The 27,860-nt window shown below is 35.1% G+C and overlaps 1 long non-coding RNA gene across 1 annotated transcript in view; it reads right to left on the bottom strand.

Moving 5' to 3' along the window:
- Positions 1-218: 218 nt before the first annotated feature.
- LOC127844572 (uncharacterized) overlaps positions 219-27,860 on the bottom strand; it is a 29,241-nt gene continuing 1,599 nt past the window's right edge. The window contains exon 3 of the long non-coding RNA XR_008032820.1: positions 219-1,419. This is a non-coding gene — a long non-coding RNA (uncharacterized LOC127844572). The remainder of the gene's footprint in view (positions 1,420-27,860) is intronic.

The raw sequence follows: 27,860 nt of genomic DNA, 5'->3' as shown, positions 1-27,860 counted from the left end.
CGTTGGGTCTGGTATTTATTATTTATTTCCGGTCATATGTGCCTCAAAAATATACAATTCCAGTATGTTTTTTTCATTCAAAATCAGGTCCGGTAATCGGCCCAATTCCCAATGGAAAAATATTTTACCCAAATCAGGGCAAAAAAATTCCCAATAAGATTTTAAACAATAACAATTTTTATTAATTTATTATATCTCAATATTTTGTTCATCTCCCATCCATGTAAGTTCAACCTTAGTAAATATAATACTGGAAACTCCTGTATTCTCAATTTTGAAGCATTTGTAGCGATACAACAACAATATGAATTTCCAAATTTTAGTCAAAACGCCGCAATTGTTCCCAATCTGAAGCAACCTGGCCCCATTCCTAAAATGGTGAGAAAAACACTGCATTCATTAACAATATTCCATAGAGACTCTTTGAAGAATTTTTAAAGAAAAGAAGGCAAGTAAGTGGGGCATGCATGTTCAAACTTAACATGCCCTAAACATTGTTTGAGCAACAGTTTGGGCATGTAAACATCTTAACTGTGTATTTTAATCTTTTAAGTAAGACAAAAATGAAAAGGTAATAAATCCTGGTATTCAGTTATGTGGGTGTATTTACTTGTAAAGATAGTCATAAAATGCAGCTATGTACAATTTACAATTCATGCTTTCTTAAGACAATTTCTCTTGCTTTGCTAATAAATACTTTAAATTGAGAATAAAAGTGGTTTCAATGTAATTTTTACTAAGTTCAAGTCAAAGAGCTTGATGGAAGCTGAACTTAATGTTAAGGTCTTACAGAAATAATTAATTAATATTTTTGTGTGTGAAAAAACTTTGATTAGAACTTTTAAGTTCCCATTTGGAAAAAGATATACATGTATACTTTTTTTAATTGGGAATGGATCCCAATACCTACCAAGAATTTGAACGAAAAAACCCCACTGGTATTCAAACAGACTTTATAAGCCACACATCTTCTCATTTGTAGTGCATTGCCGATATTTTTAAATTGCATGATAAATGACAGTGACTGGACACAGACCACTGAATAATCTCAGACTAAAACATACGGTGTACTAAAGTCCACAGTCCACGTACCATCTCCAGTAGCACTTACCAGGTCTGGTGTCCAGGCATCTTGCATCCACGCTCCAGACTGTAGCCACGACAACTATCCTAGCACCAGCAAATGTGTTGCCATGGTGACATTTTAGGTATCCATCATGGTGACTGCAAAAGGTCCACCACTTTGCATCAGGTCAGTTCTAGATAGGCTTTCATTTTGTTGGTTTGCAGATTTTATAAAAAATTCCTGATGAGGCTTTTTCTTTTTCAGAATTGGGTGGAATTATTTACTTCAGTAATTCCTGATGAACTGTAACACATTCGTCTCTCTCTTTTCTATGTGCAGTTTCTGCACTAGTCCTGTAATGATAAACATATCTGCATATTATTATGAAAGAAAGAATAGAGAGGAAAACACTATTTGACAACTGTTTTCTTTCTTTATTCTGACCACGTGACCTAGTTCCTGATCCTATATGATTCATTGGGTGAGCTACCTTTAAAAACAACTAGATACAACTTCTGAACCACGTTGGTAATTTAGCTCGGATGAAAACTACTTGAATTAGAGAACAGAACCGATTGCTCAATGTTTAAAACGCACAAAGTGACCCCGTGACCTAGTTTTTGACCCACATGAGCCATATTCAAACTTGACCTAGACATCATCTAGAAACAACATCTGACCAAGTTTATTATAGATCGGATGAAAACAACTTGAATTAGAGAGCGGACACTTAATACAGCTCTTAGTGACCCCACGACCTAGTTTTTGACCTGCCATGACCCATGTTCAAAACTTGGCCTAGACATCATCTAGATACAACTTCTGACCAAGTTTGGTGAAGCTCGGATGAAAACTACTTGAATTAGAGAGCGGACACCATTGCTCAATGTTTAAAATGCACTAAGTGACTCCGTGACCTAGTTTTTGACCTGGCATGAGCCATATTCGAACTTGACTTAGACATCATCTTGATACAACATCTGACCAAGTTTGTTAAAGATCGGATGAAAACAACTTGAATTAGAGAATTAATACTGTACTTAGTGACCCCGTGACCTAGTTTTTTGACCTGCCATGACCCATGTTCGAGTTTGATGAAGCTCGAATGAAAACTACTTGAACTAGAGCTTTGTCACAGACGTGACGTATACCCCCATGTGCCGCATAGACACAGACTATTTTGCATGCTGTCGTCACAAAACAAGAGAATCAATTTATGGCGATTTTTTAAGAATTATAATGCCATTATCATTATGGGCCATTTCGACCTTTGAACTCTTGAATTCTTTCGCATGACATGCCGTCCAAATTTATGGCCATTATTATACTTTGAACTCCAAGTGTGACCTATACCTTGGAGTTATCAACATAATTCTTTCGCATGACACGTCCAATGATTGTGAACAAATGTACCAGGTATTTTTAAAATCTTACAATAAATGACATAGTTATGGACCTGACAAGATCATTTATGGCCATTTTTGACCTTTGAACTCACAGTGTGACCTTGACGTTGCAGATATTGACGTAATTCTTTCGCGCGACACACCGTCCAATATTGGTGAACAAATGTGCCAAACAATTTTAAAATCTCACAATGAACAACATAGTTATGGCCCGGACAAGCTCATTTACACTGTATGGCCATTTTTGACATTTGAAATCAAAGTGTGACCTTGACCTTGGAGTTATCGACGTAATTCTTTCGCGCAACACACCATCCAATAATGGTGAACAAATATGCCAAATGATTTTAAAATCTCACAATGAATGACATAGTTATGGCCCGGACAAGCTCATTTATGGCCATTTTTGACCTTTGAACTCAAAGTGTGACATATTTGACATTGGAGATATCGATGTAATTCTTTCGCGCGACACACCGTCCCATGATGGTGAACAAATTTGCCAAATGATTTTAACATCTCCCAATAAATGATAAAATTATGGCCCGGACAAGCATTTGACCCTTGAACTCCAAGTGTGACCATGACCTTGAAGATATCGACAGACTTTTTTCACGCGACACACCGTCCCATGATGGTGAACAAATGTACCAAGTTACTTTTAAATCTAACGATAAATGACATAGTTATGGTCCGGAAAAACTTTCGGTTTAAAACACACTAAGTGTCCCATGGCCAAAAAATTAGGGTAGGTAGGTATGCAAATAATTTTATTTAAAATTTTTTTTTTTTTAGAAAAAGTTGTTTATGGTGCATCTTCTCATTTTATTGTGTACAGCTGTATGTACAATAAATTTGATTATGTTTGTAATGCTATATGGCTGTATTTAAATAATGTTATGAAATAAAACTTGCTGTTCATTAATATTGCATTTGTTGCTTTCCTTGTTTCCAAGTTTAATGTTGACTTCTTGCAACAGTTTTAATAGTCCATTTTATGACCAATTAAAGGCATAACTATTACAAGTAAGCCTGATTGTCCCAAATTTGAAATTCTTAAAACAAGGGCTGTTTGTAAAACATGCATGCCCCCCATATGGGCTGTCTGTTGTAGTGGCAGCCATTGTGTGAATACGATTTTTGTCACTGTGACCTTGACCTTTGACCAGGTGACCTGAAAATCAATAGGGGTCATCTGCGGGTCACGATCAATGTACCTATGAAGTGTCATGATCCTAGGCAAAAGCGTTCTTGAGTTATCATCTGAAAATCATATTACTATTTCTGGTCACCGTGACCTTGACCTTTGACCTTGTGACCTCAAAATCAATAGGGGTCATCTATAAGTCATGATCAATCTACCTATGAAGTTTCATGATCCTAGGGGTATGCGTTCTTGAGTTATCATCCAAAAACCATTTTACTATTTCGGGTCACCGTGACCTTGACCTTTGACCTAGTGACCTCAAAATCAATAGGAGTCATCTGCGAGTCATGATCAATCTACCCATGAAGTTTCATTATCCTAGGCGTATGCGTTCTTGAGTTATCATCCGGAAACCATTTTACTATTTCGGGTCACCGTGACCTTGACCTTTGACCTAGTGACCTCAAAATCAATAGGGGTCATCTGCGAGTCATGATCAATGTACCTATGAAAGTTCATGATCCTAGGCCCAAGGGTTCTTGAGTTATTGTCTGACAACCACCTGGTGGACGGACCGACAGACCGACCGACAGACCGACATGAGCAAAGCAATATACCCCCCTCTTCTTCGAAGGGGGGCATAATAAGGCCGGGACCTTCTTGGAACCGCAGCCACAGGAACCCAACAGGAATAAAGGGCAGAGCCCCCCCACCCCACCCAGAGCCCTTACTAATTGTTATTTATTATAGTCTTTCCAATTGCAATTTCATGTGAATACAATTCAAAATGTTATAAACCACACCGTCCGTATCACTGCATGTGTATTTGTTTTATTTCTTCTATAAAGAACTTTGAAAATAAATTCATGAAATTATAATTGACGAAAAATAATGTATCTGAAAACGACAGTCCGAAAAATTGTAAGCGTTTTGCACATTAAATAAAATGTGCATATTGTCTGACTGCAGAAAATGAAAACAATTAAGTTACCTAGCAAATACGTACTTAATATACAATTTGTTTGACATATTGCTTTACAATAGCATAGTTTGGGGGTTAAAAACAACATAATTATCACCTTTTAATTTCAAATGATAATCGGCAAATCGATAGTCGCTAGAAAGGTGTTAAGTGATCAACTTAGAAATAATTTATTTATTGTAACACTTCTTTTCATTTGTTTATCCTAAAATACGACGTTAGCCATCAGAGTTAAAATGTTGGCAGACGACAATATCAACTATGTATTCCAAGAATACAGTGTATACGCATGAATGACCAATTATTATGAGTGAGCGAACTCAATGTTGATTGGCCAGTTACCGCGTGCGCTTCAATAACAATAAGGTCAATCGATGTCTCATGTTCTGGTACAGACCGGGTTTCGATCACTGTTCGAATTGCAAACACTTGAAACTCATTGAAACAAAGAGAAAAATATAGAAAACCAGTCTGGATTTAAATGGGGGATGTTTTTAATGAAATTTTACGAGATTTAAGCATTTTCGCAAATCAGATTTTGCTTGAGCCAAATTCTCAATATTTTCGCAAATGCAGCGAACAACGAGCTGGTGCAGGGCGCTTGTTTATGTTGAAAGTTTAATGTACGGCGCCAAAAAAATATGCGGATAACGTTGAAAGTTTATTGAGCGGCGCCTAAAAATGCACGTTCCGATTTTTTTTCTAATTTTGGGCTCAAAAAAGATTAGGAAGGGTTGGGCCACCGGAAACAAAAAATATTTTCTTTTACGCCTAGCCCCCATTACCCATGGTATTTGGGGTATAATTAGAGAGCAGACACCAATTGCTCAATGTTTAAAATGCACTAAGTGACCCCGTGACCTAGTTTTTGACCCGTCATGAGCCATATTCGAATTTGACCTAGACATCATCTTAATACCAAGTTTGGTGAAGATTGGATAAAAACAACTTGAATTAGAGAGCGGACACTTAATATGGACCGACAGACCGACCGACAGACCAACAGACAAGCTCACTCCTATATACCCCCCTAAACTTCGTTTGTGGGGGTATAATAATAATAGCAAAAGCTTATGCTAAAATGTTTGTTATCTTAAAATGACAACTGCCAGTACATGAACTAATGAATTAACAACTTTAGGTCATAGGTGGCCTGACAGTGTTTGGGCATGCTTCAGTGAGTCACTTTGCCTCCACCATGAAGGCTCAGCATGTGAACACTGGGCACCTCCTAAGATGGGATTAGCCCAATACGCATTTAAATCTCTGTCACCGTAGATTTTACATGCACTCTTTTCAAAACGTTCTATTTCAATTGATCACTCCCCAGTGTGGTGTACACTTGAAATAACCTGAACCCCCCCCCCTGTCAATGGTAGCTAAATCAATCAAACATGCAAGAACAGGACATCCATTGTTATTGAATAATATGGTACATCTAAACATTTTGTGCTGTCAATTTCTATGTAAAGAAATGAGCTACAAATCAGCTTTCCGATCAGTTATCAAAATGTCATATCCTGGTTATTTCAATAGGTATAATACTTAAATACAATTCAATATTTATAAAGGCTTTACTGCTAATAGTTTTTTCACCTTCAAGATTTTATTGATATTATCATGAAGAATATTTGGACCGTGCTCTGCGAAAAGGGGGTTTAAAGAATGTGCGTAAAGTGTCATCCAAGATTACACTGTGCAGTCCACACAGGCTTATCAGGGTCGATACTTTCCACTTTTATAATGACTCTTTAGGTACATGCATTTAAACCCCTTTTCACAGTGCAAGGCTAATTTGGATTTTAAGATTATTGATTCAATATGAAATAAACATACAGTCAGTTTTAATTTTCATAACCACGTTTACATATGAAATCCAAATAATCTTACATTTAAATTGAAATAATCCACACATTTATAGTTGGCATTAAGCATAGAACACAGTGACAAATTAATTATAGAGGAAAATAATAACATCTTTAAAAACTATGGTGCAGTTACCAAATAAAGTTTGCATGTTATCATATGACTTACGCATTTTGTTTTACTTACAATTTTGATTAACATTTAGTTTTATCAAGCATTTAAATACTGTTTTGAATTAAACAATATTTCCTTCTTAATCATTTTCTTCTTAATAAATTGTAATGTTTTTATTTTAAACTAACAGAAGTTCTTTAGAAGAAACTATTAGAAGTTCTTTAGAAGTTGGAATTAAGATATTATTAATTTAAAACTATAAAATTAACTGAACTTAGTTATGTAAAGTTTTCTAATCAGATTGATGATAATTATTCTTTATTTTAATTGGTAATAAAATTGAACTTTTTTCCTTAGAAGTTGAGTCAGATATTATCTACAAAAGAACTTGTCGAACTTAAATAATTTAAGAACACTACAACAAAAAAAATCTAACCAAATCCAAACCTGTCTTACCATTGCATTTAAGTGTTTCCATAACTTAAACTAAGCATGATTGCATTAGCATTTACTCCTTGGAGGCAGCTTTAAACAGTAACAAAGTAAATACAACAATAACTTCCATTTGCTGCAAAAAACACACACTGTAACCTTATTATATTCTAAATACTGATATATATTTTTCATATTAAAAAAACAACATCTATTTGTACAACACTTAAAAAGTAACATTCAAAATAGTTTATGATGTATTAAATACTTACAAACATGCATTTAAGATTATAACCTATTTCAATAACTCCATAGCACAATATTCTATGATAGCATTTGACACAGTCTGTAAACCAAAATGTATTGACAGTCACTCGGGAAGCATTGCAGCCCAGGAATGTGTTTAATGCGGTGTTTAACCAAAAACAATTACCAGGTCTAAGGTTACAAAATACAAATTAAAATAGCTCCATAGCCAAACATGGTCTTGCATTAACGCATTCAAATTCGATAACAAGCACTGACAGTTAACTCCAGATAAATTCTAAACCATTTCACAAGCTTTTTTTCACCTACCTTAGTCTTTCAGAAGTTCACAGCCATATTTTACAGCAAACAACTCCAATTACAAACAAGCTCAATATTTGAATAAACTGCATTGAACAACTAAAACATTCGATTTTCTTATCAGTGACTCAAAAGCAAACTACCATTCTTATCAGTTTTACCATAACAGGGTATATAAAAACATATATTTTTAAGTCTCGAGCTGTTTTACCAGTAGTAGAAATCGATCACATTTTATTTGAAATCCTGTGCAAGGTAAACATTAAGTCGAGGTAAACATATTGATCTAATCAGTGTAGACATCAGATGTTTCAGACCAGTATGATTAATTTTAACATTTTAGCCATCCTATGTGAAAAGGGGGTTTAATACATGTGCGTAAAGTGTCGTCCAAGATTAGCCTGTGCAGCCCGCACAAGCTTATCAGTGACGACACTTTCCGCCTAAACTTGAATTTTGCTACAAAGAGACTTTCTTGAGGCAATAAATATCATAAAAGCGAAAAGTTTCGTCCCTGATTAGCCCGTGCAGACTGCACAGGCTAATCTGGGACAACACTCTATGCACATGCATTAATCCCCCTTTTTTTCAGACCACGCCTCATTTATTTGAACAGTAGAACTTTACTGAACCTCAGGTATGTAAATGAGTCACACAACTAAGAAATGATGGATTTAACGAAGTTAAATAAGAAATAAGAAATAAATGAAATTTAATGATATTTCCACAAATCAAAATCAAGATAAAGTAATGAGTTTTTGTAAGATTAAAAAGGACAAACAGATTCATATGAAACATTTGGTGATGCATTATGAAACATATCAATGTATTCATATCCATCACTCAAATTAAACATTAAAAATAAAATTGAAGACAATTTATTCATTTATAGATTATTTACAATGGTATGAAAAACTGAGCCTTACACATGGCTAAATACTTAAAATCTAGATTATTTGTGAAGACTTTCAAGTGAATTTACTAATAGTTGTCCAACAGTTAACAACAAAAATGTTGTTTTGTTTGCATAGCTGACCAAGATCACTTTATACTTAGATAAATTAAGACAAGGGCTGTTTGTAAAACATGCATGCCCCCCATATGGGCTGTCCGTTGTAGTGGCAGCCATTGTGTGACTACGATTTTTGTCACTGTGACCTTGACCTCTGACCTAGTGACCTGAAAATCAATAGGGGTCATCTGTGGGTCACGATCAATGTACCTATGAAGTGTCATGATCCTAGGCAAAAGCGTTCTTGAGTTATCACCCAAAAATCATTTTACTATTTCGGGTCACCGTGACCTTGACCTTTGACCTTGTGACCTCAAAATCAATAGGGGTAATCTGCAAGTCATGATCAATCTACCTATGAAGTTTCATGATCCTAGGTGTATGCGTTCTTGAGTTATCCGAAAACCATTTTACTATTTCGGGTCACCGTGACCTTGACCTTTGACCTAGTGACCTAAAAATCAATAGGGGTCATCTGCGAGTCATGATCAATCTACCCATGAAGTTTCATGATCCTAGGCGTATGCGTTCTTGAGTTATCATCCGGAAACCATTTTACTATTTCGGGTCACCGTGACCTTGACCTTTGACCTAGTGACCTCACAATCAATAGGGGTCATCTGCAAGTCATGATCAATCTACCCATGAAGTTTCATGATCCTAGGCGTATGCGTTCTTGAGTTATCATTCAAAAACCGTTTTACTATTTCTGGTTACCGTGACCTTGACCTTTGACCTAGTGACCTCAAAATCAATAGGGGTCATCTGCGAGTCATGATCAATGTACCTATGAAGTTTCATAATCCTAGGCTCAAGCGTTCTTGAGTTATCGTCTGACAACCACCTGGTGGACGAACCAACCGACAGACCGACCGACCGACAGACCGCCTCTTCTTCGAAGGGGGGCATAAAAATTATGCAGCGGGGAAATTCAATACTACAAAATTGCTTTTTTTTTATTCAAGAGAAAGCAAACTTACAATTCATTTGATGTAGAACAATGACTGTTGCATGCATTTAGGATTTTACTACAGTCGAAACTGACCTAGCGGCCACCTGAATTTACCGGTCACCTGCAAACAACGGTCAGTCTGGAATCCCCCCGACGACAAACACTCTATATTACACTTGAATTTAACGGTCACCTGGTCATAACAGCCAACGGCCACCATATTCCACTCCGAAATTCATGTTTGACCTGAAATTAACGGTCACACGTCAGTCGTCTCGAGTCGCGAAAATTAAAAACACAGCACATCATTTGTCCGTCTATTTTGCGGTTAAAGCGTCTGAAAGCGGTAATTGTCTTTGATATAATAAAAGCGGCCCGCTGCGAGTAAACAAATAATAAGGTGTTGAGATGGGTTTTTTTCCGGTGATAATTGTGGGAGCATCTTCAAAAGAATATATGTCAGAGTTTGTGACACGTTTAAAGTAATTATCGCTAATTAAATGACCGCTAATTAGTACATGGTACTTTGAACGGTACAATTACACCGTACTATCGGTTTATGACAGCAAATCCGCTTTTTAGACTTGTACGGACGTGACGTCAATGACACGTGACGAACTTTAATTAATGAATGAACGAGATGCATGAGTAAACAATTATATCAGCGTTGATAAAGTCATCGCTTTAGTTTAACAAGATGAAATTAAATAAATCTATAAGATATTATTCTGTATTATTCAATGTACACAAGTAAGTTATTTCTGTTATTATGCTTAGTTAACGGCAATGAGCCTTTGTTTTACACTATATGCAAACGACTGGGTAGGGTAAGGACGTAGCAATACTACCAACTGACAAACCATCCTAAAATTGTGATCCGAATTCAAAGGTCACCTGTGGACAACGGTCACTTTGGTCATTTCCCTTAACTGACCGCTGTTCTCAGGTTTGACTGTATACGCAATTATTTACATGAGATGTTGAAACAGTTATCAATTCATTTTAGTTTTTAGTTTAAACCTATTTATTTTGATTGCATCAAAAGCCTTACTGAAAAGTCCGTTTCCTTGGCTGCTCCGGTACTCATTGTCTGTGGGGGATCTAAAGAGTGTTAACACAGTGAGAATCCAATCTGTGGCATCACTGTCCCTAGGCCGACACCATTACCCCACGGGTACCTTAGAATATTTTTTTATATTTTTTTTTATGTATTATATGAAGTTTTACCGCTTGTTTTTATTAATTTTGAAAAATTATAAGTAAAATAGACATGTGCAAATAAAATTGCAGTTTATCAATAGATTATTCTTCATAACTGGATTAAAAGTTGGATTTCAACACAATTAACACAGTAAACAAGAGTTCAGTGGTCGAAGACAATTATGCCCCCCAAACAGGACTTTGAACTAGTGACTCCAATTTTAATAGTGGTCATCTACTGTCTAAGATCAAAGCACTTGGGAAGTATCAAAAGAATAGTTCAATTTGTTGATAAGTTATTGATCAGAATCGATTTTCCCACTTATTGTGACAGTGATCTTGACCTTTGACCTAGTGACCCCAATTTCAATAGGGTTTATCTACTGTCCAAGGCCAATGCACATGTGAAGTATCAAGCCCATCGGTCAATTCGTTGATGAGTTATTGATCTGTAATCATTTTCACACTAATTGTGACAGTGACCTTTTACCTTTGACCAAGTGACCCCAATTTCAATAGAGGTCATTTACTGTCCATAGCCAATGCACATGTGAAGTATTGAGGTGATCAGTGAATCAATTGATGAGTTATTGATCATAAAAGATTTCACTCTTAATGTGTGACAGTGACTTTTAACTCAATTTCAATAGGGGTCATCTTCTGTCCAAGGCCAACGCACACGGGAAGTATCAAGCCAATCGATGAATCAGTTGACGAGTTATTGATCGAAAACTATTTCACTCTTAGTGTGACAGTGACCTTGACCTTTGACCTAGTAACCCAAATTTCAATAGGGGTAATCTACTGTCCAAGGCCAATTAATATGTGAAGTATTAAGCCAATCAGTAAATTCGTTGATGCGTTATTGATCGGAAATTGTTTTCACACTTATTGTGATATTGACCTTGATATTTGATCTAGTGACCCCTTAGGGTCATCTACTGTCCAAGGTCGATGCTAATGTGAAGTATCAAGCCAATCACTCAACTTGTTAACAGTTATTGATTGAAAACGATTTGCACACTTATTGTGATAGTGACCTTGACCTTTGACATAGAACCTAATTTCAATAGGGGCCATCTACTGTCCAATGCCAATGCGCATGTGAAGTATCAAGCCTATCAGTCAATTTGTTAACGAGTTATTGATTGAAAACGAACTGTTCTTCCAACAGACCGACCGACAGACAGACCGTTTGACCTCCAGCAAAACAATATACCCCTTCTTCTTCGAAGAGGGGGCATAAATATACAGTCAGAATCATAAAAAACATCACTGTTAATTAACAGGCTATAGAAAAAAACTTTTATACTCAAGTATTGACAGAATATTTCAAAATACATTATAAACAATACATGAAATAAACATTTTTGTTGGAGATGTTGTTCCATTTCCAAATTTGATGTCTTATTGAAAAGTCAAATAGTAGCGTTAATAGAAGATAATAATGGACATTGTTTTTCATGGCCTGTTATGAACAGAATGTTGCATTCATTGGCATAATGAAATACTTAATTTATTTAGCCAACTATTGCACTCTACAAGTAGTAATTGCTAAGCTTCAATTCACTGTGCCCATGTCAATCAATCTTGCATTTGACTGACTGGCATCATGCTAAATAGTTTATTTGAGTATATAGTTGTTTTAACAGTCAACAGGCATGCTGGTCAATTTTAAACAGGCATGTTGCTCAATCGAAAACAGGCATATTGGTCCATGCTCAACACACATGCTGGTCAATAGTCAACAGGCATATTAATCAATAATAAAGAGGTATTTTGGTTCATATCTTACAGGAAGTTTGGCCAACAATGCCTAACAGTCAACAAGCAAGTTTGTCAAAAGTCATGTTAATCAATAGTCAACAGGCATATTTAACAGTCAACATGCAAGTTGGTCAATGGTCAACAGGCTTGTTGGTCAATGGTCAACAGGCGTGTTGGTCAATGGTCAACGGGCTTGTTGGTCCATAGTCAATAGGCATGTTGGTAAATAGTCTATTGGCATGTTTGCCAATAGTAATTAGGCATGTTGGTCATTCGTCAAAAGGTATGTGGGTCTATAGTCAACAGGCATGTTGGTCAATGGTCAGCAGGCATGTTGGTCAATAGTCAACAGGCATGTTAGTCAATAGTCAACAGGCATGTTTGTCAATAGTCAACATGCATGTTGGTCAATAGTCAACAGGCATGTTGGTCACGAATGTTGGTCAATATTTAACAGGCATGTTGTTCAATTGTCAACAGGCATGTTGGTCAATAGTCAACAGGTATGTTGGTAAATAGTCAGCAGACATATTGGTCAATGAACAACAGGACTGTTGGTCTATACTAACCAATCATGTCGATCAACAGTCAACAAGAATGTTGGTCAATAGTCAGCAGACATGTTGGTCAATAGTCAACAGGAATGTTGGTATATAGTCAACAGGCATGATGGTCAATAGTCAACGGGCATGTTGGTCAATAGTCAGCAGTCATATTGGTTAAAAGTACACAGGCATGATGGTCAATATTCAACAGGAATGTTGGTCAATAGTCAACTGGAATGTTGGTTTATAGTCAACAGGTATGTTAGTCAACAGGAATGTTGGTCAATAGTCAACGGGCATGTTTGTCTATAGTCAACAGGCATGTTGGTCAACAGTCAACAGGATTGTTGGTCAATAGTCAACAGGCATGTTGGTCAATAGTCAACAGATATGTTGGTCAATAGTCAACAGGCATGTTGGTCAATAGTCAGCAGATATGTTGGCCAATAGTCAACAGGCATGTTGGTCAATAGTCAACAGGCATGTTGATCAATAGTCAACAGGTAAGTTGGTCAATAGTCAACAGGCATGTTGATCAATAGTCAGCAGACATGTTGGTCAATAGTCAACAGGCATGTTGGTCAGTAGTCAACAGAAATGTTGGAATAGTCTATACGCAGGTTACCAAGTTAACAGGCGAGTTGATAGAGTCATCATTGAGAAACATAATTTTTCTTTTAAAACTCCATAAGAAATACTAATGTCTTGAATAATTACAATGAAGTTTTGTTTTCAGCCCTTAAATACAAGTGGAAATTTGCACAGACAAAACAACAAAGGGCAATTACTGACTAAATGTTTGATCAATTGGCTATACAATGTACACTCAGCACTTCCTTTTATTGTCCCTATCAGTAAAAGTTCCTGCTTTCTCATGGAATAACACTATGCACAGCATAACTTCATTGTATGGTCCTTGTACTAGGCACTTTCTTTCCATGTTCTAGTATCTTACAATGAAATTTTACCTGAATCTATTCAATACAAAGGTAGTAATGCTCTTCACATGGAGCATGACATACACATAGATGGAAAATGCAATTAGTATCTACCGGTACTCCTGAAGTTTCCATTGAGGGCATATACATAATTAGACAGATTAGCTGGTTTTACACTCCCTAATTACTTGCCAAACATGTAAACAAGATTGTTTCACAACACAGGACCTCTTTTATGTGGTTTCAAACACTCTGAAAGCTTTTTCTTTTTAATGTTTGTAACAGCCATGTTTTTGCAAGTGTCTCATTTGATATTTGTATTTCAGGCAGTTATCTGATGATACTTAACACCAGAGCATTCTGATCTATCTTGCAACAATCAGTGATTTTACTGATGAAAGACACCTTTTACATTATTTTTGACAGTTGACCCATTGAAACCTTTTTATGGATCAAGGAAAGTTCAATTCCTGGGCTGGCCACATTAAACTTTGGATAGTTAAGATGATTCACATCTATTGGGTGTTAAAAGGATTAATCAAACCTATTGGGTGCTTAATAGATTAATAACACCTATCACTGGTGGTTTAAAGATGAATCACACCTATCGGGTGGTTGAAAGATGAATCACACCTATTGGGTGGTTAATAGAAGAATCACACCTATCGGGTGGTTAATAGATCAATCACACTTATTGGGTGGTTAATAGATCAATCACACCTATTGGATGGTTAATAGATCAATCACACCTATTGGGTGGTTAATAGATCAATCACACCTATCAGGTGGTTGATAGATGAATCACACCTATTGGGTTGTTAATAGAAGAATCACACCTATTGGGTGGTAAAGGGATGAATCACAAATATTGGGTGGCCTATAGATGAATCACACCTAATGGGTGGTTTAAGGGATGAGTCACACCTATTGGGATTGTTAAAGGGATGAATCACACCTATTGGATTGTTAAAGCACTTGTTGAACTTAAAGAAATGCTTGGATACCCACTGTGTGTACAAGTGACTGAAACCAATCAATTGAATTGTTTTCACTGGGGTTTTATCATATCAGTACAATGTTTGAATACTTGTTGGACACGATATGTGATATGTACAGAGGGCCAGGCTGGTTTGATGTTATATGATATGCAATACTTGTTTAACTCTGCTTATTATCTTGTGAAATCTATTTGCTCATTGACTTGTTACTAACAGTCAACAATCATTAAATTAAAGTGATGAACGGTTCATTTTTCAAAAACATTTATATTGGAAAGACAAGAGAGTCACTGCGATGACTTGTTATGACCAGTTCAGTGTATCAAAGTATTATAGTAGTGCTAGAATGTTGCAAATTGTGGTTTTCAGACACAATATCATCCTTTCCCCATTAAAAGAGTATTGCTTTAATTTTAAAACAAAGAACTTTTCTATTGGTTCATTGTTAGAGTTAATTATGAATAGTGCCAGATGGGCGCAGTCTTGTTATGAGTTGAAGCATGTTAAATAGTAATGTCAACATCCTGATTGGATGTCAACAAATTACAAATCTTTCAATAGCAAAAAGAAACATATCCCTAAATTCACTCGGATATGTGTTTTTTCGAAAAATGGCTTACATTTGTATACATTGTATAAAAATTGTATTGGCAATTTTGGGCAGAATTTTATCTTAACAAGAAACAGGGTAAAGCCATGAAACCAGCTTTTTAATGTTTTAGTTAAAAAAAATTGCCACCCAAATCTAGTTCTGCATGCATGCTACCTACACAAAAAATGTAAACACAATACATGTTCTTTGATCCTGACTCAAGTTATTGAGCACAAAACAGTTTTTCTATTTATTAAAAGTAACAGAGACATTGTGTTCAACATAGTTAAAAACAGATAAAAATGCAAAAGGTTTGTGTTATTATATAAAGCATTCTTTACTGATGGAAATTAAAGATCGATTTAGGGGTCCTGCCACAAGGTCAAATGCTCCAACAATTTAAACGCAGTGTCCGAAATATTTGCCTGAAAATCATGGTATCAATGTTTTATGCTTTTTTGTTCATAGTACACTAAACAAAACAAGGTTAAGTAAGATTAAAAGATAAAAAAAAACACTAATTGTAAACTTTCATTTGCAGAAATTTTATGCATTTGTCTTGGAAAAAATAGCAATTAATTACCTGTATGAATTAAATAGACTGAAATAAACTGTGCATGGCAGTTAAAACCTTAACCCTTGATGTGTACATAATAAACATAACAATTTATTACCTCAATAAATGTACAACAGCATAAATACACAACATAGACATTGAAATAATAAATGTTAATACAACAGTCAAACTGGATAGAAGACATTTCCACATTATTAAGGCATGCTTGTGAAACTATTGGCTTATTGTGCACTGAATTACCTGCTTACATAGCAAGGTATCATTTCAGGCAATTATTTACAATAGGATGCACATTAAACCCAGGTTTGCAATTACACTTTTGTCAGATTGCTATACAAATGACATTTCACAAGGTCACAAGGTGCAAGAGATGTCAATTAATATGTAATGTACGACTTGACTTAAAACATTTTAAGCAACATTTTTTGAATATTTGATGATGAAGAGATAACTGTCTTCATTTAACAACAATTAACATTTTTGCCTTTGTATACCAACTACAGTAAAACTATTAAAGTTATAGCAATGTTTATCAACAGACTATAATTCTTTTCACTGGCTTAAAACACGGACTTTGAACAAGATATGTGTTTGTCAGAAACACTTAGTCCCTTCTGAGCCGCTTTGAAGCTATATATTTGACCTTTGACCTTGAAGGATGACCTTGACCTTTCACAACTCAAAATGTGCAGCTCCATGAGATCTACATGTGTGCCAAATATCAAGTTGCTATCTTCAATATTGCAAAAGTTATGGCAAATGTTAAAGTTTGACGCAAACAAACAAACACACAAACCAACAAACAGGGCAAAAACAATATGTCCCCCACTATAGTGGTGGGGGACATAAAAATGCAATTCAATTCAAATTATTCCACTAGTTGGTTTTTTGATTTATGAACTTTTATCTTTGAATAATTTAAGTGGAAAAAACATAACAAAATTCAGATTAAAAGCTGATGTTAGAGTTCAAAGATTTATATGCACAAATATTGCATAGATCACCTGATTTTACATCTTTATTTAGGTGTACTGCAGTTTTCCAGATGTATGACTTCTATATTTATACCTCTGGTGCTGAATTTAGAAACAAAGAATGTTTGTTTACGTCAGGATGTCATGTAATACATACGTATTAATTAGAAAAACAGGTCTGACAAATTACTTACAGTCATCTACTTATTCAGCTACAAAAGACATTTCCTATTTTTTTCTTTAATGATGTTTTAATGTGACATGTTTATCCCCACGCTTTTTGAAAAAAAGGTGGGGATATTGTGGTGATCTCCGCCGTCCGTCCGTCCGTCTGTCCGTCCGTCTGTCCGTCCGTCCTGGCCACTATCTCCTCCTACACTAAAAGCACTAGAACCTTGAAATTTACACACATGGTAGCTATGAGCATATGTGCGACGGTGCACTATTTGGAATTTTGATCTGACCCCTGGGTCAAAAGTTATAGGGGTTGGGGTGGGGCCGCGTCAGAAATTATCACTCATTTTTTTAGGTTATTTTACATTTACTTCTTTATTTCTACACCGATTCACTTCAAATTGATACTGGACCTCACCTATGACAATACGGTCAATCTCAACCATGCATGGCCCCATTCCCAACCCTGGGGCGCCCCGCCCACATAGGCCACACCCACCAAAAATTTCCATTTACTATAATTTTTTCATTTCTACACGGATTCACTTCAAATTGATACTGAACTTTTGTTATGACATTAGGGTCAATCTCAACTATGCATGGCCCCAATCCCAACCCTGGGGCGCCCGCCCACATAGGCCACACCCACCAAAAAAATCCATTTACTATACACCCTCCCAAAATTGCCTTTTACTATAACTTCTTTATTTTTACACCCATTCACTTCTAATTGATACTGAACTTCTCTTATGACAATACAGTCAATCTCAACTATGCATGGCCCCATGATCAACCCTGGGGCGCCCTTGGGTCAAACATGCGGCGTGGGGATACGCGTCGGCCTCTGCCGCGCCATTTCTAGTTGCATATGCAGTGAACATTCACCTGTGTTTGTCATTGGAAGTTTCTAATAACATTATTATGATAGTAAACCATGTTTTTGGAACACACACACGGCTGCCAACGCAGCTTAGATTACTAAGCACTGGAATGATTGGTTTGACCAATTTTCATGATGATTGGACAATAAATGTGACCTCTTGAGTGTTTACAAGACTTCTTCATTTCAACTAAGTGTTTGAGGTCGCAGTGGTGTAGTGGATATGGTGTCCGCCTGGCGATCCGGAGGTCATGGGTTCGATCCCGAATATGTGAGCGTTCTTTAGATTTCCCCCATAGACACCAAGTACTGGTTCTAGTCCCAGAAAACGGACTCAAAAGCGATTCAAATAAGCCTTAGGCTTTCTATGGAAAATAAACAGGTTTAAACTAAACTTACTTAGTGTTCTTGTATTTCAACCCACTCAAACCAGTTTCGAACTTAGCCAGGATATCATTGGGACAAAATAATTTTGTTTTATTGAGATTGAGCTTTAAAGATTACCTGTAGGTTTTCCAGAAGCTTTTCTCTGCAACTGACCTCGTGACCTAGTAATTTACCCAAGATGACCTTTCTTCAAACTCAGCCGAGATACTATGAAGTGAAAATTGTTCTTACCATATTTTATGAAGATTGGGCAAGAAATGTCACATCAGGAGTATTTAAAAGGGAACTATTGATTACACTCCATGATCATCTAAAAAAGATGATCACAAAAGCTCACCATATACACATTAAAAACAACATCTTATGATATATAATGGACTCAACAAGAGCTGTCTCCATCGGAAGACATATGCCCCCTAAAAACGCTTTTTCGAAACCTAAACGTATATTTCGAAACCTAAGTTCAAGGTAAAGGTCAAAGGGGTCAAAATTTGTGAGCGCATGGAAAGGCCTTGTCCATATAAACATGCATACCAATTATGAAGGTGACATCTGAAGCAACATAAAAGTTATGAGCATTTTTCTAGTGGAAACGCTATTGTTTTTATGATTCAAGGGCCGTAACTCAGAAGTGCCTGGGTAAATTTGGCTGATTATGGAACTTAATCTAGATTTTATTGCCTTACACATGTTTATGAAGTTTGGTGAAGATCTGATGACAATTGCTGAAGTTATTGAGCGGAAACAAAAATAACTCAATTTTTCGATGATTCAAGAGCTGTAACTCAGGAGTGTAAATTTGGCTGATTTTCAAACTTGACCTTGATCTAATGACCTTACACATTTTCATTAAGTGTGGCATAGATCCTTTGACATTTGCTTCAGTTATTGAGCGGAAACGATAAAAAACGCTATTTTTTTTTATGATTCAAGGGCTGTCACTCATAAGTGTCTGGGTTAATTCCGCCGATTATCGATCTTGACCTAGATGTTATTGCCTTTCACATTTTCATGAAGTTTGTTGAAGATCCTATGACATTTGCTCGAGGTATTGAGCGGAAACGAGAAAAAAAACCAATTTTACGATGATTCAAGGGCCGTAACTCAGGAGTATCTGTTATTGCCAATATATATGTATCCAAATATTTTATAAAATATTTGAATTGGTGTTAGGTAAACAAGATTTTTCCCTTACATATAAAATAAAATAAAATCTGTGAACAAATTACATGCAAACAAGAAATTATTTTTTGCATTTATTTTAAAAATACGTTAAATATTTACTAGAGCTTTGTCACAGACATGACAAATACCCCCACATGAACAGCATATAAAAAATTCTTAAAATAGGGAACACCATGCTGAATGTGTAAACAAACTAAGTAGCCCCATCACCTAGTTTTTGGCCCGGCATGGCCCATGTTCGAACATGGCCTAGAGATCATCTATATACAACTTCTGACCAAGTTTGGTGAAGATCAGAAGTAAACTACTTCAATTAGAGAGCTGACACCATGCTCAATGTTTAAAACGCACTAAGTGCCCCATTGACCTAGTTTTGGGTCCGGCAAGGCCCATGTTCAAACTTGGCCTAGAGATCATCTGAATAAAACTTCTGACCCAGTTTTGTGAAGATTGGATAAAGACTACTTGAATAAGAGAGCGAACAACATGCTGAATGTTTAAAATGCACCCCATGACCTAGTTTTTGAAGCAGCATGACCCACATTCAAACTTGACTTAGGCATCATCTAGATACAACTTCTGACCAAGTTTGGTGAATATTGGATGAAAACAACTTGAATTAGAGAGAAGACACTTTACATGGACCGACCGACCAACAGACAGACACACCGACAGACAAGTTCACTCCTAAACTTCGTTTGTGGGGGTATAAAAAGTGTCAATAGGATTTTTAATATTTTTTTCTCTGCTCGTATTAATTTGTGTTTAGTAATAAAATAATATTTCACCTGTTCAGTTTTCATGTCTAAAGGAATGCATGGTATTTTCCTCAATGCTCGTGCATAATCTTGAATAATAGTGATAAACAGTCACAGATGCTTTCATCATCCCATAACACTATGGACCATGATTGTATTTCACAACATGCCTTCAGTGTTTTTTTGTTGGTTAAAAATCGAGCCAGTATATGGTCCCATTCCCAGTATATATTTTTTCCAAATGGGACCTAAACATTCCCAATTGAAGGTTTAGAAAAAATAAAACAAATAAAAATAAAATTATTTTTTATCATCATTTAGTTAATCTCCCATCTAGCTCTACAAGTTACACTTTATTAAATTTAATATTTAAAACACTTTAATTCTCATTTTTGAAGCATTTGTTAGCAAAAAACAAAAACACTAACTTCCCAATTTTGGTCAAAACGCCATGATTTTATCCAATCCAAAGGGACCCGGCCCAATTTCCAAATTTTGAAAAAACACTGCTGCATTATACGGAAATTATGTGAACAGATTGCAAATCCTGTAACATTTAGTCACATATTTAAAAAGAACATTGACACAACTGTAAATTATAAACTGCATTACCAATTAAAAAGCAATAAAATAATCAATTAAAAAGTCTCTCAAATGATATTTAACTTTGAAATTGCATAATATATGCATTCAAATGACCTACCGCAAATATCCACTCGTTTATAATTAACCCTTTGCATGCTGGGAAATTTGTCGTCTGCTAAAATGTTGTCTGCAAAATTTATAAAATTAGCATTTTCTTTGATTTTTTTCAAAGAATACTATCAGAATAGCAAACAGTTTGGATCCTGATGAGACGCCATGTTCTGTGGCGTCTCATCTGGATCCAAACTGTTTGCAAAGGCCTTCAACATTCGGTTCCAGCACTGAAAGAGTTAAGCCCAGCGGATTTACTCAATTTCGTTGTGATGGAATAGCTTTGTTTCTAAAACAGGGCATATTCAATAGATCTTAACTTCTTGAATGTTTTAATTATGTCTGTTACAAAATTTTGGACACAAGCGTTAGTTCAATATAAGAGTTCCTGGTTTAGCTGACCCACACAAAACCATTAAAATTAGTGTCTAATAATAGCGCAAAATATGGTTTCACAGGATAATCAACATCAAAGTAGCTATTTACAAGTACAACACTAGTAGATATTCTACATAAATGAACATTAAATTGCAATTTAATGTCTCCTTGCCTTCCTTTAGCTTGTTAAAAATGTAACATAACTTGTTCAATACTGTAAATACAAGTTAGTTTAGGCAATTTAATGTGTATCCATTAATTCAATCCAAGTTATCATTCAACATTAGTATTCATTTTTATAGATAAAAATTAATTGCTACAACAAATAATAGACCTTAAATTGTTCATGTTAATATGATTGGTGTTCTCTGTGACAGTAAGAAATTGCAATTTATGAGTTGGTTTGTGTGAAAGCTATAGGCTTGACCCTTTCCCACGCAGAGGCAAAGTGGAAATGGCTATGTGGAAACAGCATAAAACCAGAACAGCTTGCGAGTCACTCGAAGTCTGTTCAGGTTTTATGCTATTTGCTGCTCATCAGTATCTAAGGATTGGAGATGAAGCCTAACAAACTTGAATCTAATGCGAAAGGTCTTTAAATAAATTAAACTTTCTAAGGGACTACAAATGCGTAAAAATACGTACCTAAGTGGTAAAGGCTTAATGCATTTGCATGTGCCTAAAGCATGGTCACAGATAAGCCAGAATAGCCAAAAAGGACACTTTCCATCTAGACTGCATTTTCATTAAGAAGAGACTTCCTTGGAATGAAAATTTCCATAAAAGCAGAAAGAATCAACCCTAATTAGCCTGTGCAAACAGCACAGTCTAACCTTAGACAATATTTTAAACGGTTCATTCTTTCTAAGAGACAAGCTAAAATATTTTAACATACATAGCAGACTCCTAGTTCAAAATTGTGATCAAAATATTATTTAGATGTAATTGTTAACCACAAAAATTATGTATGTTCATGCCACAAATTTTAACAAGAGGGCCAAAGTTCCCAAGGCGCTCACCTGAGACCCAACGTAACTTAACTTTGCTGAGCACTAAGTTAGCAGGTAGTGTTTACTGGGTCTCACAACAAAAACATCCCAACACCTGGAATGATTTTTTAACAAACCAAAATAACTGTCAATATTGTTTTACTATAGCCAGATAAGGGAAACTGCCCTTCCTCAGGGTAACCATGTCACAATTGTTTGGAATCTTTTACAGAAAACAATGTCGCATGAAAAACATAACAAGCCGAGTATACATTAAATCTGATTCTACACATATCCACTAACATGAATCAAACATGATTGTTTTTTTTTCTATTTTTGAACTTTTTGTGTGTGTTTTGAACTCAGTTGAGATATCCTTAGGACAAATGTTTTGAGCAAGTTTCAGGACGATTAAAGGGCTATAAATATGGCTTCTTGAATGTTCATAGGCAGATGTTAACAACGTACATAGCAAAAAGAACAACTGATAAAAAGCGATCGCGAAAGCTGTATAACAATGAGCAGGATGTGCTCAGATAAGCTAAAAACTCCACAGCTTTAAACAATGAATTCTGATGGATGATCCATAATGATCGTCAGTTCATGCTTAGCTGTTTGTTACCTTTTGGCTTAAACAAATTGACTGTTTTATTTACAAAGTACCAAGTGCACAAACTGCATTTTGATGAAATTTTACTGACAGCAGCATCATGGCTTAATACCTTGCCAAATTCCATAATAATTGATAACATCTGTTTCCAGTAGATTTGACGTTAATGTATCATTTAAAATACTTTGGAGAACAACTGAAATTACAATCAAAAACACATTGTCCATAGCATGGTTACAGAAAAGGAATTGATTTTAAAATGGATTACAATAAAAATGGTCTGAATATTACATATTTTTATTTAAAAAAAAGAGAATGGCAACAAATTCCTATACTGGTTTAAACTAATCATAAACCCACCTTACTATTCAGCACTTTATATTTCCACACCATGATCTGAGAAAAAACTATTAAAATCCAATTAATGTAACATAGCACTTCAAAGCCAGTTAAACACCAAGTAGCCTTCCCACCTAGCTAACACCTGTGTTACCTTATATTTAATACAGAAATCACTTTTGATTTTTAGATTTAAACACACACTAAGACCACACATAAAGCAGCTATAATAACAACCACAAGTGATTTTCGCTTTAAAATCCTTTAATCTTCTGTAAACATAAATATTTGGAATACTTTTGGTAATCCAGTGTGTCATACGCTGGGCTTAGGTATCCACTAACCACATTATTTATACTGGTCACATTTTGGCCACTGCTCTGCAGTTTGGATGTTTACTCTGGCCACTAATGTAGACAAACGGCCATAAAGATACAATTATTCCCCATCGGTACCTGATGATAATAGCTAGGATGACCATTAAAATGTCTACCTGGCTAACAGTGTTAGGAGCTGATAAATATTGGTATGGATAAACACCATGTCAATGGGTGGGTGTGAGAGTGCCCTAACTGCTTTCAAGTGTCCATAGCAGTTAACTTAGTTTCATTGCTCAGGTTAGATATTGTAAAGGGCTGTGATAAAATATTGAATGCTTAATTAAGACATACATTCTGAAGATGTTAGTAAGAATGCTAAGCAAGACATGAAACATTCTTTACTACAATATAATTTTGGTAAAGAAGTAATGGTGATTGATTTTTTTGGGAGGTTCAAGGAGTAAATGTTATTGATTATTAATTTTATTAATATTTAAATAATTCTTATTTATATTTTAATCTTTTACATGTTACAGATCAAGGACAGTTAGATGTGTAATACAATTGACAAGTACACTGAAGATTGATGGAATCAAACATTTCCAATTTATATATAAATGATGGCATAACATAATTATTATAGACGAGTTAATTGTTATTGTTTACATTTGGGATTTTCCGCGCATGCGCACTGACTGGTTGGCAAAAACACTAGTTACAGTCGCGTAAAACATGTATAAAGAGCTTTTGTTTAGTCAATTAAACGATAAAAAATCCGAAATAAACATTACAACTCTTAAACAATAGTGCGAATATATCATATTTAGTACCAATAAATGTATATTCATATATAAAATTTCCTCTTTATAAAATACAAATTAGTTATTAGCATCAGAGTAAGCGTGGTCGGAAGACTAAATACTGACAATACCACACAACAAAACAATGAATTAGCCGTATTCTTTTGTAAAGTAAGACTTTAAAAAATGATATTTCAAAACTGATTAAACATATATTAATTTGATTATAACTATAAACGGTGTGGATATTGTTATTGTTCATCAGCGACCGAAAGTGTATTATAAGAGGCGCATTTAATCAATTATAAAACAAAGCCATAAAAACGGAATACATTACAATCGTTAAATGTTGTGGTAATTTTCTTTTCCATAGAATGAATTTCCGTTTTGTTTCCATTGAATTACAATATTAATAAATTTTAATATACAAATGGAAATAAAACCTGCATCTTGTGCAAATTGAACTGTCTTTGCATGTATATTGAAATCTCTTAACAAGTAATAAGGAGTGATGCATGTAACAATCTAGCATTTTATGATAAATATATATATATTTATTTTATTTATTTTACGCAAATATTGTTTATCCATTGTGATTGCTTGGTTTCATGATGGTGTTACGTGCACTGCAAGAACGTACAATCTTTACACTAAATTGCCGAGTTGACATTTGCCGATACCCGCGTTAAATACATCAATTGTGTAGCAGTAATATTGCAGAATATTTTAAATTTAAAGTTATAAAGCACTGTATTATTATGATTAAACTGGCTAACATATAGATACACATGTTCCCGTTAATCCGTTTCGGACAAATATCTTCTTTTTTTAATATGTTAAATTATTTATTAAAGCAAATGTTACGTATTTTCGCTTTAATATTTGGCTTGCTCAATATGACTGCTCAATATGCCAAGAGATGACATGGAGGTATCATAAAGTCTGCCACATGTGGTCTATGCAGGGACCCAATTAAAGTATAGGTCCCTATGTTATTGACACCGGCATGTTTTCTGTGTAATTGTCTGGGCAGTCTCCGATCATAACGAGATAATATGCTTGTGACGAACAACGGTGCAATTGAACACGGTTAGAAATGCTGAAACAAAAGTGTCAAATTTGGTGTGCACCATTAAATAAAACAATTAGATTTATGAATTTATTTGTTGTGTAACAATTTAAGTTTGTACAGATATATTAAGGTTAAAATCAGTTACTATATGTTGCGAACAAATAGCGATCTATTTGTTGTTTGTTTTCATCCTTATTTGTGTTCTTTCATTAAATTTAATTTATTCTAAAAGAATTTCTATTCCTGAAATTTTGTATCTTAAAAGGAAGTGAAGATGTGTTTAGTAGAGATTTTTGTGGTAACCACATACAGAGCTCGTAGATAGTGTTCCACTCCGGAGCTCGATTTTAGTAAAAACAAATAATAACAACAATATAATCGTTCCAAAAATGAATTTCCACGCATGCTTATGTTTTATTCAGACATAAATAGTAACATTATATTTGATACAGTTCATGATTATCAATAAAAACGATGATTATGTCAACCTTGTCTATATGCACTTATATGAATTCCACCTCTTTTTGCAAACCAGTGGGCGGAGTCTAAACTTTGCAGGTGCGTGTGACGTCACGCGTTAACTTGTCTATAGCTTAACAGTGTGCGGCGATGACATATGACATATTAATCTTTTACCGGTTATAAATCAATAGGATATTAAGGTGTGTAATACAATTTACTAGTGCACTAAAGTTAAAGTTAGTTTTAAACTTTAATTAGTTCTGAAGGTTTTAAGGGCAGTTACAATGACAAAGTATCAATTTATTTATTTTAAGCCAATTAAAGGATCAATCTCAAAGACTTATTTATTGATGGAATCAAACTCTTCCAATTTATATATTAATGATGGCATAACAATATGAGCTTAACAGCGTGTGACAATGACATATGACAAGATGTATCAAAACCCAGACATAATAAAAGCCACTGCAGTCAAAAATTACTTTTCATCCTTATCCTAAAAACTATCATTCCATTTAAAAACAGAAAACTTGCTTAACATTAAAAATGACATCAATTTCAGGGCCATTTCAAAAGATGTGTCAGTTTGTGTGGTCTATATGGAAATGATAAAAATATATGCATACTTTATTGGCTAATTCAAGGAAGTAATACAATATTTGCTGACATGAAAATACTTGAAAAATTACTACTCATCTTCCAAAATTATATACTGCCTCATTAACCAAGTATGGAATGCAAAAATGTGAAAGCCTTGAATTGTTATTGTGTCTTGTTCTGAGAAAACTGGGCTAAATTCATGTGCGTAAAGTGTCGTCCCAGATTAGCCTGTGCAGTTCGCACAGGCTAATCAGGGACGACACTTTCCGCTTTAATGGTACTTTTAGTTTCAAGGAAGTCCCTATTTACCTAAAATCAAGTTTAGGCGGAAAGTGTCGTCCCTGATTAGCCTGTGCAGACTGCACAGGCTAATCTGGGACGACACTTTACGCACATGTATTATGCCCAGTTTTCTCAGAACACAACACATGTAAAAAACTGAGCCTCTCTCTGGGTACACAAGTTTTTATGCATGTGCATAAAGTGTCATTCAGATTAGCCTGTGCAGTCTGCACCAACTAATCAGGAATTATTTTGGACAGAACTTAAAGGATATGATTTAAGCCCCGTTATCCCAAACAGAGACTCATGTGTTTTAACTTTTTATTACTCACAGTCACGCTAATCCTTCACCAAATGCTTTATTTTGTCACCTGATATGTCAGCATTATCAAAACTGATAAATCCTATCCAACCAGTTTATCAAACCAAATACCACTCATGACACAATGCATGTTTACTTTACAAAAGTATGCTTTGAAGTAAGATTTCAACATGTACCTCACTTTATCCCTGATTCAACTTCTCTGTTTACTTAACACAATGTCATCACTGTTTTTCATTATCTCTAAAAATACACATAACATTCAATACTTAGAAAAAAGTGTCCCTTTTAATGCAAAACTACATGGAAAGATCTTATTTTTTCTCACATAGATCAAGTTGTAATTTGTGACACGGAAATTCTACACTATGACAGGATATTTGAAAGGATGAGATTTTGTTATACAAAAATAATGCAATTTGTTTTTGTAATCACTGGATACAAATGCAGAAAAATAATTTCCAGTGACCT

Source organism: Dreissena polymorpha, chromosome 9, assembly GCF_020536995.1.
Source record: "Dreissena polymorpha isolate Duluth1 chromosome 9, UMN_Dpol_1.0, whole genome shotgun sequence".
Lineage (NCBI taxonomy): Eukaryota > Metazoa > Mollusca > Bivalvia > Myida > Dreissenidae > Dreissena > Dreissena polymorpha.
This window is presented reverse-complemented; position numbering and strand designations above follow the sequence as displayed.